This window comes from Schistocerca piceifrons, chromosome 2, assembly GCF_021461385.2.
Source record: "Schistocerca piceifrons isolate TAMUIC-IGC-003096 chromosome 2, iqSchPice1.1, whole genome shotgun sequence".
Classification (NCBI taxonomy): Eukaryota; Metazoa; Arthropoda; class Insecta; order Orthoptera; family Acrididae; genus Schistocerca; species Schistocerca piceifrons.
In genome coordinates this window covers 1,116,574,147-1,116,589,264 of record NC_060139.1, presented here as the reverse complement: position 1 = coordinate 1,116,589,264, position 15,118 = coordinate 1,116,574,147, and the positions used below count along the sequence as shown (strand labels likewise).

General features: G+C 40.3%; 1 pseudogene; it reads right to left on the bottom strand.

Moving 5' to 3' along the window:
- Positions 1–15,118, bottom strand: part of LOC124776176 — a 54,607-nt pseudogene that overhangs the window by 23,442 nt on the left and 16,047 nt on the right.

The following is a 15,118-nucleotide window of genomic DNA, read 5'->3' as shown; positions in this document are numbered from 1 at the left end:
ATGTTCTAAAATTCTACAACTGATCGACGTTAGAGATATAGGTCTATAGTTCTGCATATCTGTTCGACGTCCCTTCTTGAAAACGGGGATGACCTGTGCCCTTTTCCAATTCTTTGGAACGCTACACTCTTGTAGAGACCTACGGTACAGCTGCAAGAAGGGGGGCAAGTTCCTTCACATACTCTGTGTAAAATTGAACTGGTATCCCATCAGGTCCAGCGGCCTTTCCTCTTTTGAGTGATTTTCATTGTTTCTCTATCCCTCTGTCATCTATTTCAATATCTACCATTTTGTCATCTGTGCGACAATCTAGAGAAGGAACTACAGTGCAGTCTTCCTCTGTGAAACAGCTTTGGAAAAAGACATTTAGTATTTCGGCCTTTAGTCCATCATCCTCTGTTTCAGTACCTTTTTGGTCACAGAGTGTCTGGACATTTTGTTTTGATCCACCTACCGCTTTGACATAAGAGCAAAATTTCTTAGGATTTTCTGCCAAGTCAGTACATAGAACTTTACTTTCGAATTCATTTAACACCTCTCTCATGGCCCTCCTCACATTACATTTCGCTTTGCGTAATTTTTCTTTGTCTGCAAGGTGTTGGCTATGTTTATGTTTGCTGTGAAGTTCCCTTTGCTTCCGCAGCAGTTTTCTAACTCGGTTGTTGTACCACGCTGGCTCTTTTCCATCACTTACGATCTTGCTTGGCACATACTCATCTAACACATATTGTACGATGACTTTGAACTTTGTCCACTGATCCTCAACACCATCTGTACTTAAAACAAAACTTTTGTGTTGAGCCGTCAGGTACTCTGAAATCTGATTTTTGTCACTTTTGCTAACCAGAAAAATCTTCGTACCTCTTCTAATATTTCTATTTATGGCTGAAATCATCGATGCAGTAACTGCTTTATGATCGCTGATTCCCTGTTCTGCATTAACTGTTTCAAATAGTTCAGGTCTGTTTGTCACTAGAAGGTCTAATATGTTATCGCCACGAGTCGGTTCTCTGTTTAACTGCTCAAGGTAGTTTTCAGATAAAGCTCTTAAAAAATTTCACTGGATTCTTTGCCCCTGCCACCCGTTATGAAAGTTTGAGTCTCCCAGTCTATATCCGGCAAATAAAATCTCCACCCAGAACTACAACATAATGGGCAAATCTACTCGAAATATTTTCCAAATTATCCTTCAGGTGCTCAGCCACATCAGCTGCTGAGCCAGGGGGCCTATAGAGACATCCAATTACCATGTCTGAGCCTGCTTTAACCGTGACCTTCACCCAAATTATTTCACATTTCGGATCTCCGTCAATTTCCTTCGATACTATTGCATTTCTTATCGCTTTAAACATGCCTCCCCCTTCATTGTCCAGCCTGTCTCTGCGGTATACATTCCAATCTGAGTTTAGAATTTCATTACTGTTTACATTTGGTTTCAGCCAACTTTCTGTCCCTAGTACTATGTGGGCATTGTGACCGTTTATTAATCAGAGCAGTTCTGGGACCTTTCTATAGACGCTCCTGCAGTTTACTATTAGCACATTAATATTGTTATTCCCTGTTGCATTTTGTCTACTCCTACCTTTCCGCATCTCAGGAGGTGTCTTTTTGGGCCTAGGGAAGGAATTCTCTAACCTAAAAAAACCACATGTGCACTCCACACATACTCCGCTACACTTGTAGCTGCTTCCTGCATGTAGTGCACACGTGACCTATTCAGGGGGACCCTACATTTCTCCACCCGATAGCGGAGGTCGAGAAATTTGCACCCCAGATCTCCGCAGAGTGGTCTGAGCCCTTGGTTTAAGCCTTCCACTCGGCTCCAAACCAGAGGACCACTATCGTTTCTGGGTACGATACTGCAAATAGTTAGCTCAGATTCCACCCCGCGAGGCTTTCCGCCTTCACCAACTCTGCTAACTGCCTGTAAGAACTGAGGATGACCTCTGAATCCAGACGGCAGGAGTCATTGGTGCCGACATGAGCAACAATTTGCAGTCGGGTGCACCCAGTGCTCTCTATCACTGCCGGCATGGCCTCCTCCACATCTCGGATGAGACCCCCGGCAAGCAGACAGAGTGAACACCGACCTTCTTCCCCGACCTTTCCGCTATTTCCCTAAGGGGCTCCATCACCCGCCTAACGTTGCAGCTCCCAATAACTAATAAACCCCTCCCCCCATGTGCCTGCTCGGACCTTGCTGAAGGAGTGGCCACATGTCCACTCACAGGCAGAACGGACGATGCCACACGGCCAGCCTCCACACTGACCCTCCGCCTCGTGCGCCATAAACGCCGCTGAACCCGCCACTCCCCTTGCGAACAGAGTGGCCCAACCGCGCCCGGTACCCGCAAAGATGTGTCAACAGCAGGGTCAGTGGGTGAAGCATGTAACACCTGGGGTGTACCATGCAATGCACCAGACTCCCCACTGCCACTACACTCCGAGGCAGCAGCCAGAAGACGGCTAACCACGGCCATCAACACGTTCAGCTGTTCGCGAACAGTGGCCAGCTCCTCCTGTGTCCGTACACAGCAGTCTCACATCCTATCCATCCTAAGAAATCAATTTACTGTAGAGAGTTAATCAACTTATAACTAGACTGCTAATTCACTAAAGGCGGCTGATAGTTGACTAAATTGTGGTTACTAGATACTTCCTGTAGAAAACAATGAAAATAGCACTACCTGTCTCTGGACTGTATTCAAAACAAACACTAGCACTACTGGCACTATGGCTGACTAAACGGACTCTCTCTGACTGTATTCAAAACAAACACAAAATCTATGGAACGCTATTACTAGCACTCGACAATTAAAGCTTCCTAAAAGCAAAAACACACGAAAGAAGAAGTGACAAGTAAGAAAAATAGAGTTAATACTTAAACTAGCGTAGCTCGCTGCACAGCAGACGTGACGCAGACGGCAGTTACGATGACACTGACACTATAAGATTATTGAACGACTCATTGGGATTTTGAGTCTGACAATGCAGACACTTCTTCAATAATTCAGGATTTGCAGGTCTCTGTAAACAGGTTTTATGATATCCACAACTGCTGCTGGGATAGAATGTTTATGGCTGTATGACCTGTTTGAGTACTGGGCATTGCGGTAATTGCACCATGAATGAGATTCAGGAGGGCAAAGATGGTGTACTGGTTTATCATCAGCTGACAGTCTCTGGAAGAAGGTAGTCCATACTGCCTGCTTCATTTTCAACAAATCCTCAGTATTATTTCTAATGGCAATCTCATAATACTGTTGTAGTTCATCAATCATGTTGTCTGTCAGCCTGCTTCTTATGGTCTTACCACCTGAAAGTTTCTTGTCTCTCAAACTTTGTTTCAATTTCCTCAATCTGGTACCCATCCTCTTCTGGACATGACCAACACATTCCATTTCTGTGATAAGCTTCTCACCATAAGGCTGAGTGGCTACTACACTGTTATATTTATTTGAGTCTGTCTAACCTAAGAACTTAGTGTAACACACTCCCCTTTAGTTTACAGATCGATTATAAATTTCAACAGCTGCACAGGCCTCCGTACGACTAGTTGTCCTTCATAATTTCTGTCACAGATATGCCCTTCTTCATTCCCTGGTTTATACTTTTAACAATATTTGGTTAAAATTTGGAAATCTATTAGCTTTCCAGTATCCACACTGGTCACTGTAGCAACAGAATTCTTAGAACTGCAGCTGCACTTCTACCAAGTGCCCCAAAAGCTACTGATATGTCAATCATACCATCGTTTATTTCAGCAGCTTCATTTGCAGCACCCTTAATTGACTCACATGCAGCTGATTTCACAGCAGCTCCAATAAATCCTGCATACTTGTCCATTTTACAAAGTGGGCGTGGCATATACATCACGACACACATTGTTTCTGCTGCAGTGTGTCCTTTGCCAATAGCTCTCAATCCATAAGACCACCTAATATTTATTTTAAAATAATTATCTTTATACTTATCAGAACTCCAAAATGAATGAGTATATTTACAACTGGCAGAATTAATGATAAGTTTCCTGGCTAGTCCATTTGATACCTCAATGTCTTCATGGAAACTAACTGGCCCTCCACATACATACAGCACACACATTCACATAACATCCCTATTAGGATGTGTAAATGTATCAGAATATAACCTAACCTACCGTTTACATGAGTTTTGTTTTGAGATAACTGTGTTATCACTATGTTTTATTTTAATCTTCGAAGCACTAATGGGTGTTTCTCTAGATACTCATGAGTTTGCCAGTATTTCATTGTCTGTAACTTCACACACCACATGCTGAATACAATGTTTCTCTTTATTCAAAATTTTATTACCATGAAACCCACATTTCTTAAAAACACTTCATTTTGGAGTCATACCTTTTGAGAGATTTACCAGTCTATTCGTCACTTTTCCTCGGAAAAACGTTAGCACTTCGATATACAAAGCATGTTTATACTATGAAAAGATACGATACTATTTTTGACAGTGCTACCAATACAAACACATAATTTAACCTTTATAACACAGCAATCCTCAGCTTTCTACAGGGTGGTCCATTGATAGTGACCGGGCCAAATATCTCACGAAATAAGCATCAAATGAAAAAACTACAAAGAACAAAATTCGTCTAGCTTGAAGGGAGAAACCAGATGGTGCTATGGTTGGCCTGCTAGATGGCGCTGCCATAGGTAAAACTCATATCAACTGCATTTTTTAAAAATAGGAATCCCCATTTTTTATTACATATTCATGTAGTACGTAAAGAAATATGAATGTTTTAGCTGGACCACTTTTTTTGCTTTGTGATAGATGGGGCTGTAATAGTCAAAAATGGTTCAAATGGCTCTGAGCACTATGGGACTTAACTTCTGAGGTCATCAGTCCCCTAGAACTTAGAAATACTTAAACCTAACTAACCTAAGGACATCACACACATCCATGCCCGAGGCAGGATTCGAACCTGCGACCGTAGCGGTCGCGCGTTTCCAGACTGTAGTGCCTAGCACTGCTCGGTCACTCTGGCCAGCTGCTGTAATAGTCACAAACATATAAGTATGTGGTATCACATAACATTCCGCCAGTGCGGACGGTATTTGCTTCGTGATACATTACCCGTGTTAAAATGGACCATTTACCAATTGCGGAAAAGGTCGATATCATGTTGATGTATGGTTATTGTGATCAAAATCCCAAGGGGCGTGTGCTATGTATGCTGCTCAGTATCCTGGACGACATCATCGAAGTGTCCGGACCATTCGCCGGATAGTTACATTATTTAAGGAAACAGGAAGTGTCCAGCCACATGTGAAACACCAACCACGACCTGCAACAAATGATGATGCCCTAGTAGGTGTTTTAGCTGCTGGGGCAGCTTATCCACACATCAGTAGCAGACAAATTGCGCGAGAATTGGGAATCTCAAAAACGTCGGTGTTGAGAATGCTACATCAACATCGATTGCACCCGTACCGTATTTCTATGCACCAGGAATTGCATGGCGATGACATTGAACGTCATGTACAGTTCTGCCACAGGGCACAAGAGAAATTACAGGATGATGAAAGATTTTTTGCATGCGTTCTATTTAGCAATGAAGCATCATTCACCAACAGCGGTAACCTAAACTGCCATAATATGCACTATTGGCCAACGGAAAATCTACAATGGCAGTGACAAGTGGAACAGCAGCGACCTTGGCAGGTTAATGTATGGTGTGGCATTAAGGGAGGAAGGATAATTGGCCCCCATTTTATCGATAGCAATCTAAATGGTGCAATGTATGCTGATTGCCTGCGTAATGTTCTACCAATGTTACTACAAGATGTTTCACTGCATGACAGATTGGCGATGTACTTCCAACATGATGGATGTCCGGCACATAGATTGCGTGCGGTTGAAGCAGTATTGAATAGCATATTTCATGACAGGTGGATTGGTCGTCAAAGCACCATACCATGGCCCGCACGTTCACCGGATCTGACGTCCCCAGATTTCTTTCTGTGGGGAAAGTTGAAGGATATTTGCTATTGTGATCCACCGACAATGCCTGACAACATGCGTCAGTGCATTGTCAATGCATGTGCGAACATTACGGAAGGCGAACTACTCAATGTTGAGAGGAATGTCATTACTCGTATTGCCAAAGGCATTGAGGTTGACAGACATCATTTTGAGCATTGATTGCATTAATGTGGTATTCACAGGTAATCACGCCGTAACAGCATGCGTTCTTAGAAATGATAAGTTCACAAAGGTACATGTATCACATTGGAACAACCGAAATAAAATGTTCAAATGTACCTACGTTCTGTATTTTAATTTAAAAAACCTACCTGTTACCAACTGTTCGTCTAAAATTATGAGCCATATGTTTGTGACTATTACAGCGCCATCTATCACAAAGCGAAAAAAGTGGTCCAACTAAAGCATTCCTATTTCTTTACGTATTACACGAATATGTAATAAAAAATGGGGTTCCTATTTTAAAAAACACAGTTGATATCAGTTTGAGCTATGGCAGTGCCTTATAGCAGGCCAACCATTGCGCCAGCTGGTTTCTCCCTTCCAGCTAGACAAATTTCGTTCTTTGTAGTTTTTTCGTTTGACACTTATTTCGTGAGATATTTGGCCCGGTCATGATCAATGGACTACCCTGTATATAAAAAATTACCGATTTTATTAGGTCTTGAAATAATGCATGTAAAAATTTTAACATTTTCAACTGGTGTAGATTATATTTTAGAAAATAAAATAAAATACTTCCCACGCAAGTTTATAAGTAATATACATCTCATTTTATTTGGAAAATTGCAAATTTTATAATCAGATAAAAACCCGAAAAAGTGAAAAAGAATGTTTTCCCCTTCTAACTCCCCTTAAAGTTACGGAAATGTGCAAGCTTTCGGAGCCAGTGGCTTCTTCTTCTGGCAGAAACAATGAAGGGGAAGGAAAAGGGAAGAAAGAAAAGGTTTGTCAAGGTTTAGGAAATGGGGAGAGTTGCAGAAAAGCTACAGAGAAACCCAGGCCAGGACAGACTTACTGAATGATATGAGAAATATATAACTAAACCAGTCCATCTCTCATACCACCAGCAGATGTGAAGTATTCTTGTGATTGGTAGTAAGTCATAAACATTAAATTATTTTCAATGTATGTTCATATGTAATACTGCACGTACCTTTGAGGTATCATTGGGCCCATTGGGAAGAGGATCAAAATTAGGCCACTGCTTTCTAATTATTTGGAGCATTTCACTAAATGAGACCATCTTCCCATCATTCCATTTGTTGCCGCTGAAAGGCATGTACTCGATAAATCTTACGTCAACATTACTCTCTTTTGTTAACTACACAAAACTGCACACTTCATCTTCATTAAAACCTCGCATTACAACACAATTTATCTGTGGAAGAAAGACACCATTAAAAACTTGGTATCAGATAAAGCATGGTTTAAACAGAGTTTGAAAGACTCTATAGATGAATATCTTAACAGTGGCTCTTAGGCCAGCTTAAATAAGAATGTCTGTTAGATTTCAGTTCTGAGAGCACTTTGTCATAACAGTCAAGATTATGTACTTTTTGTTTGATAAATTTATTAATAGTGCATAACAATGTTTGAGTCTGACAGCGTATCAATTCTGAAAATATTAGCTGTTCCAGTTTGTATTGTATTCACCTAGTTTGACAATCACCTGACAAACGATCAGGGTATTCAAATGTTTTATATTTTTTATGTTATACTTTCTGGCATGTTACTCACCCATGAGAATCATCTCATGTTTTGGGTCTTGGAACAAAAGCTGAATCTAATCTAATCTAACCTACAAAATAATGGTTCTACAAGTCTGTTGTTATATTTGTATACCTCACTGATTCTGTTAAATTAATCTTTTTCTCTTTTTTTAGAGAATGTCTGAATTTATCTTAGCATGCCAAGCTGTTAACCTTCTTAACAATTTACAAAAATTAAACTGCATACATCTCCAATCTTTTTCCCCACTCCAACACACACATCTTTTGCTGAAGGTATTATTTTAACTATTACATTAAATTAAGAAGCTTTCTTGAAACTGTGCTGCCATTTGTGAAACAAAGTTAAAAGTGTTCTCAAGATAAAAGGTCTTCACAAAAGGAGCATTTAGTATCTGTGCCGGTGGTTAACGCTGACAGCCTTCATATAAACAAGCCCAAATGGTAGAACATCCTGCTTTACACATACATGCAATGGCAGAAAAAAGGAAAAGAGCACACCTTTCATTCAAGCATTGAATATATAAACTGATGAGACAAAACACTATGACCTCCTGTTTGATAATGTGTTTGTCCACTGTTGGAACACAATACAGCAGTGATTTTGTGTGGGACAAGTTCAACAAATTTCAGGTATGTTCCCAGCATTATGTGAGGTATGTTCCCAGCATTATGCAGCACCGCATGTCTAAGCACAGGTCATGTAATTCCCATAAATTGGAGATCAGTGGTTTCTGGGTGCAGAACTGGTATCTGATAGCATCGCAGATGTATTCCATCAGATTCAGAAGGGGTGAATTTGATTCTGGCCTCGTGACACTGAAAGTCATATTGTTGAAACATGTCACCTTCATTAGGGACAGGGTGCGGACAGTGCACAATAATGTTCACACAGAACAAAGCTGTTATGGAGCCTTCAGTTACTACCACAGGACCCACAGAAGACCAGGTGAATGTCCTCCATAGCATAATATTGCTCCCACTGGCCTACGTCTGTAGCAAAGTGCACCTTTCAAGCACCAATTCACTCTGTTGACAGTGTATGTGCACAAAACCGCCAAGCAGGTGTAATGCGAAACATGAATGATTCAACCAGATGACACATTTCTATTGATTCACTGCCCAATCTCAATGCTCCTGAGCCACAGAAATTGTAATTCAACAGTGTTGTCAACATGGGAACATACAGGGGTTGTCTGCAGCAGAGCCCTATGTTTAACAATGTGCAATGAATGGTGTGCTCTGAAATACTCGTGCTTCCACCAGCACTGTGTCATCAGACCTGCCACAGAAATTAGCTTTCTCAGCCGAATGTCATCTTTTTTAAAGGAACCATCCCAGAATTTGTCTTAAATCATTTAGGGAAATCGAGGAAAAGCCAAATTTTGGTGGCCCGATGGGACTCGGGTCCGTTGTCCGCTCGAAGGCAAGTCCACTGTCTGACCACTGTGGTGGCATGACCTAGTCTTAATTAAGCCAGAAAATCCTGGGAAATGCTGACATACTTATTGATTTAAGATATAACAATTTAAAACAATCCTTTCATGAATTTCACTACAATTTTCTGCTCTTTTGAAAAAAAATTTCTTTTGACTTATTTGATATTGTTTAGTATGTTTAAATAATGATGGCAGTCTCTATAAAAGGGCAGTTTGACTGTTAAGTTTAGTTATACTGTTTTAAACTACATCCTTCATCTATTTGTCCACACAGAAGTGCTATAGGATATAACTTGAAGACTATGGTGAGGTGGTGGGGGACAGTCATGTGTTGAGAAGGTGGTGCTGCCAGAAATGAAGTGTGACACTGCATACAGGGAGAATAAAAATACTCTATTCCATATTCATTTACAATCTAATCCTGGCCCCCATATGGTTTTACTTTTCTCCAATAAGAAAAAAGAAATTGTCAGTAACTGTCTTTATAAGGTCTTAAAAGGAAACAAACAATAGAACATCTAGGCTGGAATAATGACCATATTATAAAAAAGATACATTGCTATTCACAGTATACAGGAGATGTTAGGTCACAGACAAGCACAACAAAAAGACTACTAAACACGTAAGCTTTCGATCAGAAAGTCTTCTTCCAAAGTGGACAAAACACACACACACACACACACACACACACACACACACACATGACCGTTGTTTCTCCCATGATGTGCAGTTGCTCCCAGTCTGGCCCTAGCAGCCAGAGACAGTGGTCATGTATGTGTGATTTGCATTTGCGCGCATGTGTGTGTGTGTGTGTGTGTGTGTGTGTGTGTGTGTGTGTGTGTGTGTGTGTGTGTCTGTGTGTATGTGCATTACTTCTGCAAACCTTTCAGAAAGGACACGGTATGCATTTCATTCAGCAAGATGAGTAATAAACAATATTAGCAATACTGCATCAAACTTGTTCACTTTCATCTTTGGATTAAACATTCGATTTCAGAGAGTACAGAATTTGGCAGAATCAAATTTTGGGGATATGTGGAACTGGGACAGTGGCATATTTTTCACCCATTCAACAAACTAAGCACTGCTGATTGCTACTTTTATTGTGTCTGCTGCTGCAATGCATATATGAAACTGTAAGTGCAGCATCTATGATGGAATAAAATGTTATACAAATGAAACAAACTCTCGTTCAGAACATGTTCTCTCATACACAGTCTATTATTTGGTTCTTGTTGATCATTATCAAAGAAAGCAGCAGTGTAAGTAACAAGAAATAGTAGTCTCTTGCCATTGTTTCGCTAATGAGACGATTTCTCTCTCTTTTCTTCTTTCACAAAGAAAAAGGAGCCACAATTGCACTTTGTGTGCCAGTTACTTTCCAATACATTGGCACCAGCTGATCTTATTTAAGAATACTCAACTTTCGTAGCCATACAGCACATCCTTTGCTTCCTGGCCTAAATCCAAGTTAACTCCCAGCCCCCCTGCCTTCCCCCCCCCCCCACACACACACGCCACTCCCCCCCCCTCTCCCTCCCCCAAATCAGCTAGTTGTGTGCTGTTATCTCACGTCACACCCTAGTCTATGAGTGCCCAGCTGTCTGTCGCCTGACCCCTCTGCCTGCACCCCTAGCTAGCCCACAGATGGCTCCCCACTCTACCACTAGCCACTAAATGCTTCCCTCCAAACCCCTCCCATCTCTCTCCATCTCTCACATTGCCTCAACCCACCCCATCCTACCCCACTCTAAAGCCCCACCTCACTCCAGAACACTCACTGTGGGCCAGTAAAGAGCTGGCAGTTGAGCGACCACAGCATAAGGAGACATGCATGCGCATGTGAGAATGTGTGTGTGTGTGTGTGTGTGTGTGTGTGTGTGTGTGTGTGTGTGTGTGTGTGTGAGTGTGCGCGCGCATGTTTTCCCTACAGCAGAAAACCACCCTCAACCTATTTATCTACCATTCCACTCCCCTACAGCATTTGAGGAAAACCAAACACTTCAATATTTCCGTACAAGCTCTGATTTCTCTTATTTTATTACAAGATCATTTCTCTCTATATAAGAGGGCTCTAACAAAATATTTTCACATTCGGAGGAGAAAGTTGATGATTGAAATTTTAAGAACCTGCTCCAGCAAAATGCTTTTGCTTTAATGACTGCTTTATGACACTGAGGAGAGCTACTACTAAGTTACTCACAGTTGCAGTTGTTCTTGATTTGAATACTGCAATATTTACTTTGTTGTCTTTGGTGAAGAAATTTCAGAAATCCGTGTTTAGTAACCCTGCTTTAGTAGCACTGTCATCAGTAACATTACCACAGCTATTGCGCAGTGAAGGTATTGGTTGCGTCTTGCCATTGGTGTACTACACATGCAACCAGAACCTCTTTGGATTTTCTTCCAGATTTCAAAACGAAGTTTCACTATGGGAACTATTAAACACATCTTGCACTGAAACCCACCCTAAGTTTCGAGCTTCAGTAAAACATCGCTAATCTTGGAGATTTTGCATTCTTTTAAACTTTTACATGCTTTTTTTCATTGCTTCTGCAGCTGAGTTTTGACATATTTTGTGCACCATCCTTTTAATTTATTTTGTATCCTTTCAATTTATTTGGTATATATCTCTTAATTGATGTCGATACTATTTCTCTGAATTTAAACCATGTCTGGTCTACTGTTACATAGTCAGACTTGAAGGAGTAGAGACTTAGTAGAGACCGTCTCCTTGGAAGGCATCAAGTTAATTTTTATCTGCTTTCTCATTAAATGCCCTATTGTGTAGGGCTGAAAATTAATAGAGATAAGGCAAACAGAATGTGCAAAGTAAGTGGAAATTACTCATCTCTTCCCCGATTACAGTGCAATAGAAGATACTACAAGATGTTGACAGATTTCCATATCTCGGTAGCTTTATATGTAATAATGAGGTCACAGATGCAGAAATCACCAGCAGAACTGGAAAATCAGTCCATATGGCAATTAGGTCTGTAATATGTCAACAAATCTTTGACTGTACTCCTTTATTGTTTATATGTGTGAGACTTGGGAAATGTCAGTAAAATCAGCACACAGTCTCCATATTTTTCACCAACATTGCTAGAGATGAATTCTGAAGATGTTAACCCAACCAAGTTACAAACGATGAAGTGCTGAGAATACAACATCTAGACCGCCTGCACAAAATTATTGTTGAAAGAAGACTGAAGATTGCAGGTTATGTTCTACGCATGTAAGGTGGAAGAATCCCAAAATCAACACTGTTGTGGAAATCAATGGACAGATACAGATGTACAGGAAGTCCTTCTAACACTTGGAACTTTTGCAATGAATCTTCAATGCATGGACTTGGAGGAAGGTGAGAACTTGGCAGCTGATCGAGTGAACTAGTGGAAACCAGTTCCTTGTATGGTACACAGCAAATCTGAGTAGGTTAGTAAGTAAGTAATTAAGTAAAGTAAGTACAACTGGGGATTTTGCAAAATTGTTGGATGATCGATATTATTGTCTAGATTTGACACTGTTGGACTTCAACCTTTTCCTTGATGTGTATTCTTCAAATTGTGAGTTTTATGAGAAAGCTGATAGGTACTTACCAATCAACATTCCCTCACACGAACTGACATTGTCTCTTTGTAAATTCTACTGTGCTAACAATTATCTACTGAGAATCCTCGACTAGGTCTCCGCAGCTCAAATGAGCCAGTTTCTTTTAAATTTCTGTCTTTGGCTATAATTGTCTTCCAAGTATGGTGACACAACATCCTGTCGTGAAACTTTTGCCTTTACACTTGTTTACTTTTCTGGAAACTGCCTTTTTCTACACTGTGCACTAAATACATTATGTGAGTAACGCCCAATCTCCAACAACCAATCGTGAACTGTAAACAGTTGTAAACTCTATCAGGGCACATAACAAACAATTAACATTTGTGTTTTAGTGTTCTAAGCTGTGAGGTCATCAACGGACAAATAATTTTAGTACCTATTCCTGGACAGCCGGAGTGGCCGTGCGGTTTTAGGTGCTACAGTCTGGAACCGAGTGACCGCTACGTTCACAGGTTCAAATCCTGCCTCCGGCATGGATGTGTGTGATGTCCTTAGGTTAGTTAGGTTTAATTAGTTCTAAGTTCTAGGCGACTGATGACCTCAGAAGTTAAGTCGCATAGTGCTCAGAGCCATTTGAACCTATTCCTGACGTGCTGTTGTTTGGAACAACAACTGACATGATCCAAAATATTACTTTCTTTTATTATAGCTTCACTTTTATTTTGTCTAATGATTACTAATTTCAGTATCAAATTCCATCATCAAGCCACTATATGATCAGAAAGCATAGTCTTTCGTTAAAATATTGTTTAATAAACAGATTACCATTATATCATCATTCCTTAAAGTAATGTCCAAAGTGGAAGGACAGATGATTAATTTTGAGTGTATACAAAAGTCAGAGTGCTGAACTGGATATGAAAGAAGGAAAACCAGAAGGGCAGTGAGAGACGGGTGCCTTCTATCACCTTACTTCCATAATATGTTCATCAAGGAAGTAATAACAACAACAAAGAAAAGATGACAAGAATCAAAAGGTAATTTCTGGAATACTCCAAGGAAATGTGATAAGACCATTACATTTACAATGTATATAAATGATCCAGTAGAAATTGTCAGAGGCTCCTTAATATTGTTCACAGATACTACACTTGTCCATCAGAAAGTAGCAACAACAGAAGACAGTATCAATTTGCACAATGACCTGCAGAGGATTGGTGAATGATGCAGGCTCTGGCAGTTGACCCTGCACATAAATAAATGTAACATATCACACACACACACACAGGAAAAGAAATCCAATACTGTACAACTACACTATTAATGACAAATTGCTGGAAACAGAATCTACCATAAAATATCTAGAAGTAACTATCCAGAGCAACCTTAAAGTGGAATGACCACATAAAACACCAATAGAAAAGCAGATGCCAGACTAAGATTCACAGGAAGAATCTTAAGTGAATGTAAATTACCCCTGTGTCCTTACCCAGTAGGACTGACAGAAAAGAGAAAGAAGATCCAACGAAGTCTGGAGTGTTTTGTCACAGGATCATTTAGTCACTGTGAGATCATTACAGAGATGCTCAGCAACTCCAGTGGTAGATGCCATAAGAGAGCAGTTGTCCATCACGGAAAGATTTACTACCCAAATTTCGAGAGAGTAGTTTCCGAGAAGAGTCTGACAACATAATAGTTTCTCTCATATACAATTCACGAAATGATCACGAAAAGAAAATTTGAGAAGTTAGAGATAATACAGAAGTGGAACAAGGCAGAGGGGATCAGTTGGTGGCATGAGACGTACCCCCTGCCGCACACAGTTAGGTGGTTTTTGGAGCATGATGTCGATATGGAAACTTAATTGTATGCATATACACTGCAGATTGACAACATCGCAATAGTAAATCAGAGTAGGAACTAAATAAAATGTTTCAGGCCTTAAATCAAGAAGTGGTAAAACTAAAGCTAAAAATGAATACAAAGAAGACAAAAGTTATGGCTACAGACAAGAAAGGAGGTGGAGGTAGGACTGACACAAGAACAGGCAATGAGCAACTCAAGAAAGGAACTGAAATTCACTATCTCAGTAGCATTTTGCAAGAAAACAATCAATATTTCAAGGCATTCAAGAAAAGAAAAGCACAGGTGAAGAGTTCCTTCCAAAATAAGAAGAAGCTGCAACTGAATAAACATATCAGCTTCCACATTAAGAAAATATTTGTAAAGACCTTTGTGTGGAGTGTTCTGACACACAGATGCAAAATCTGTACATTAGAAAAGCCAAAGAAAGCTCGCCTCAAACCTGCTGAAATGTGGTTCTGGAGGAGAAGTACAAGAACTAGCTGCATTGACAGAAAAGTTAAAGGA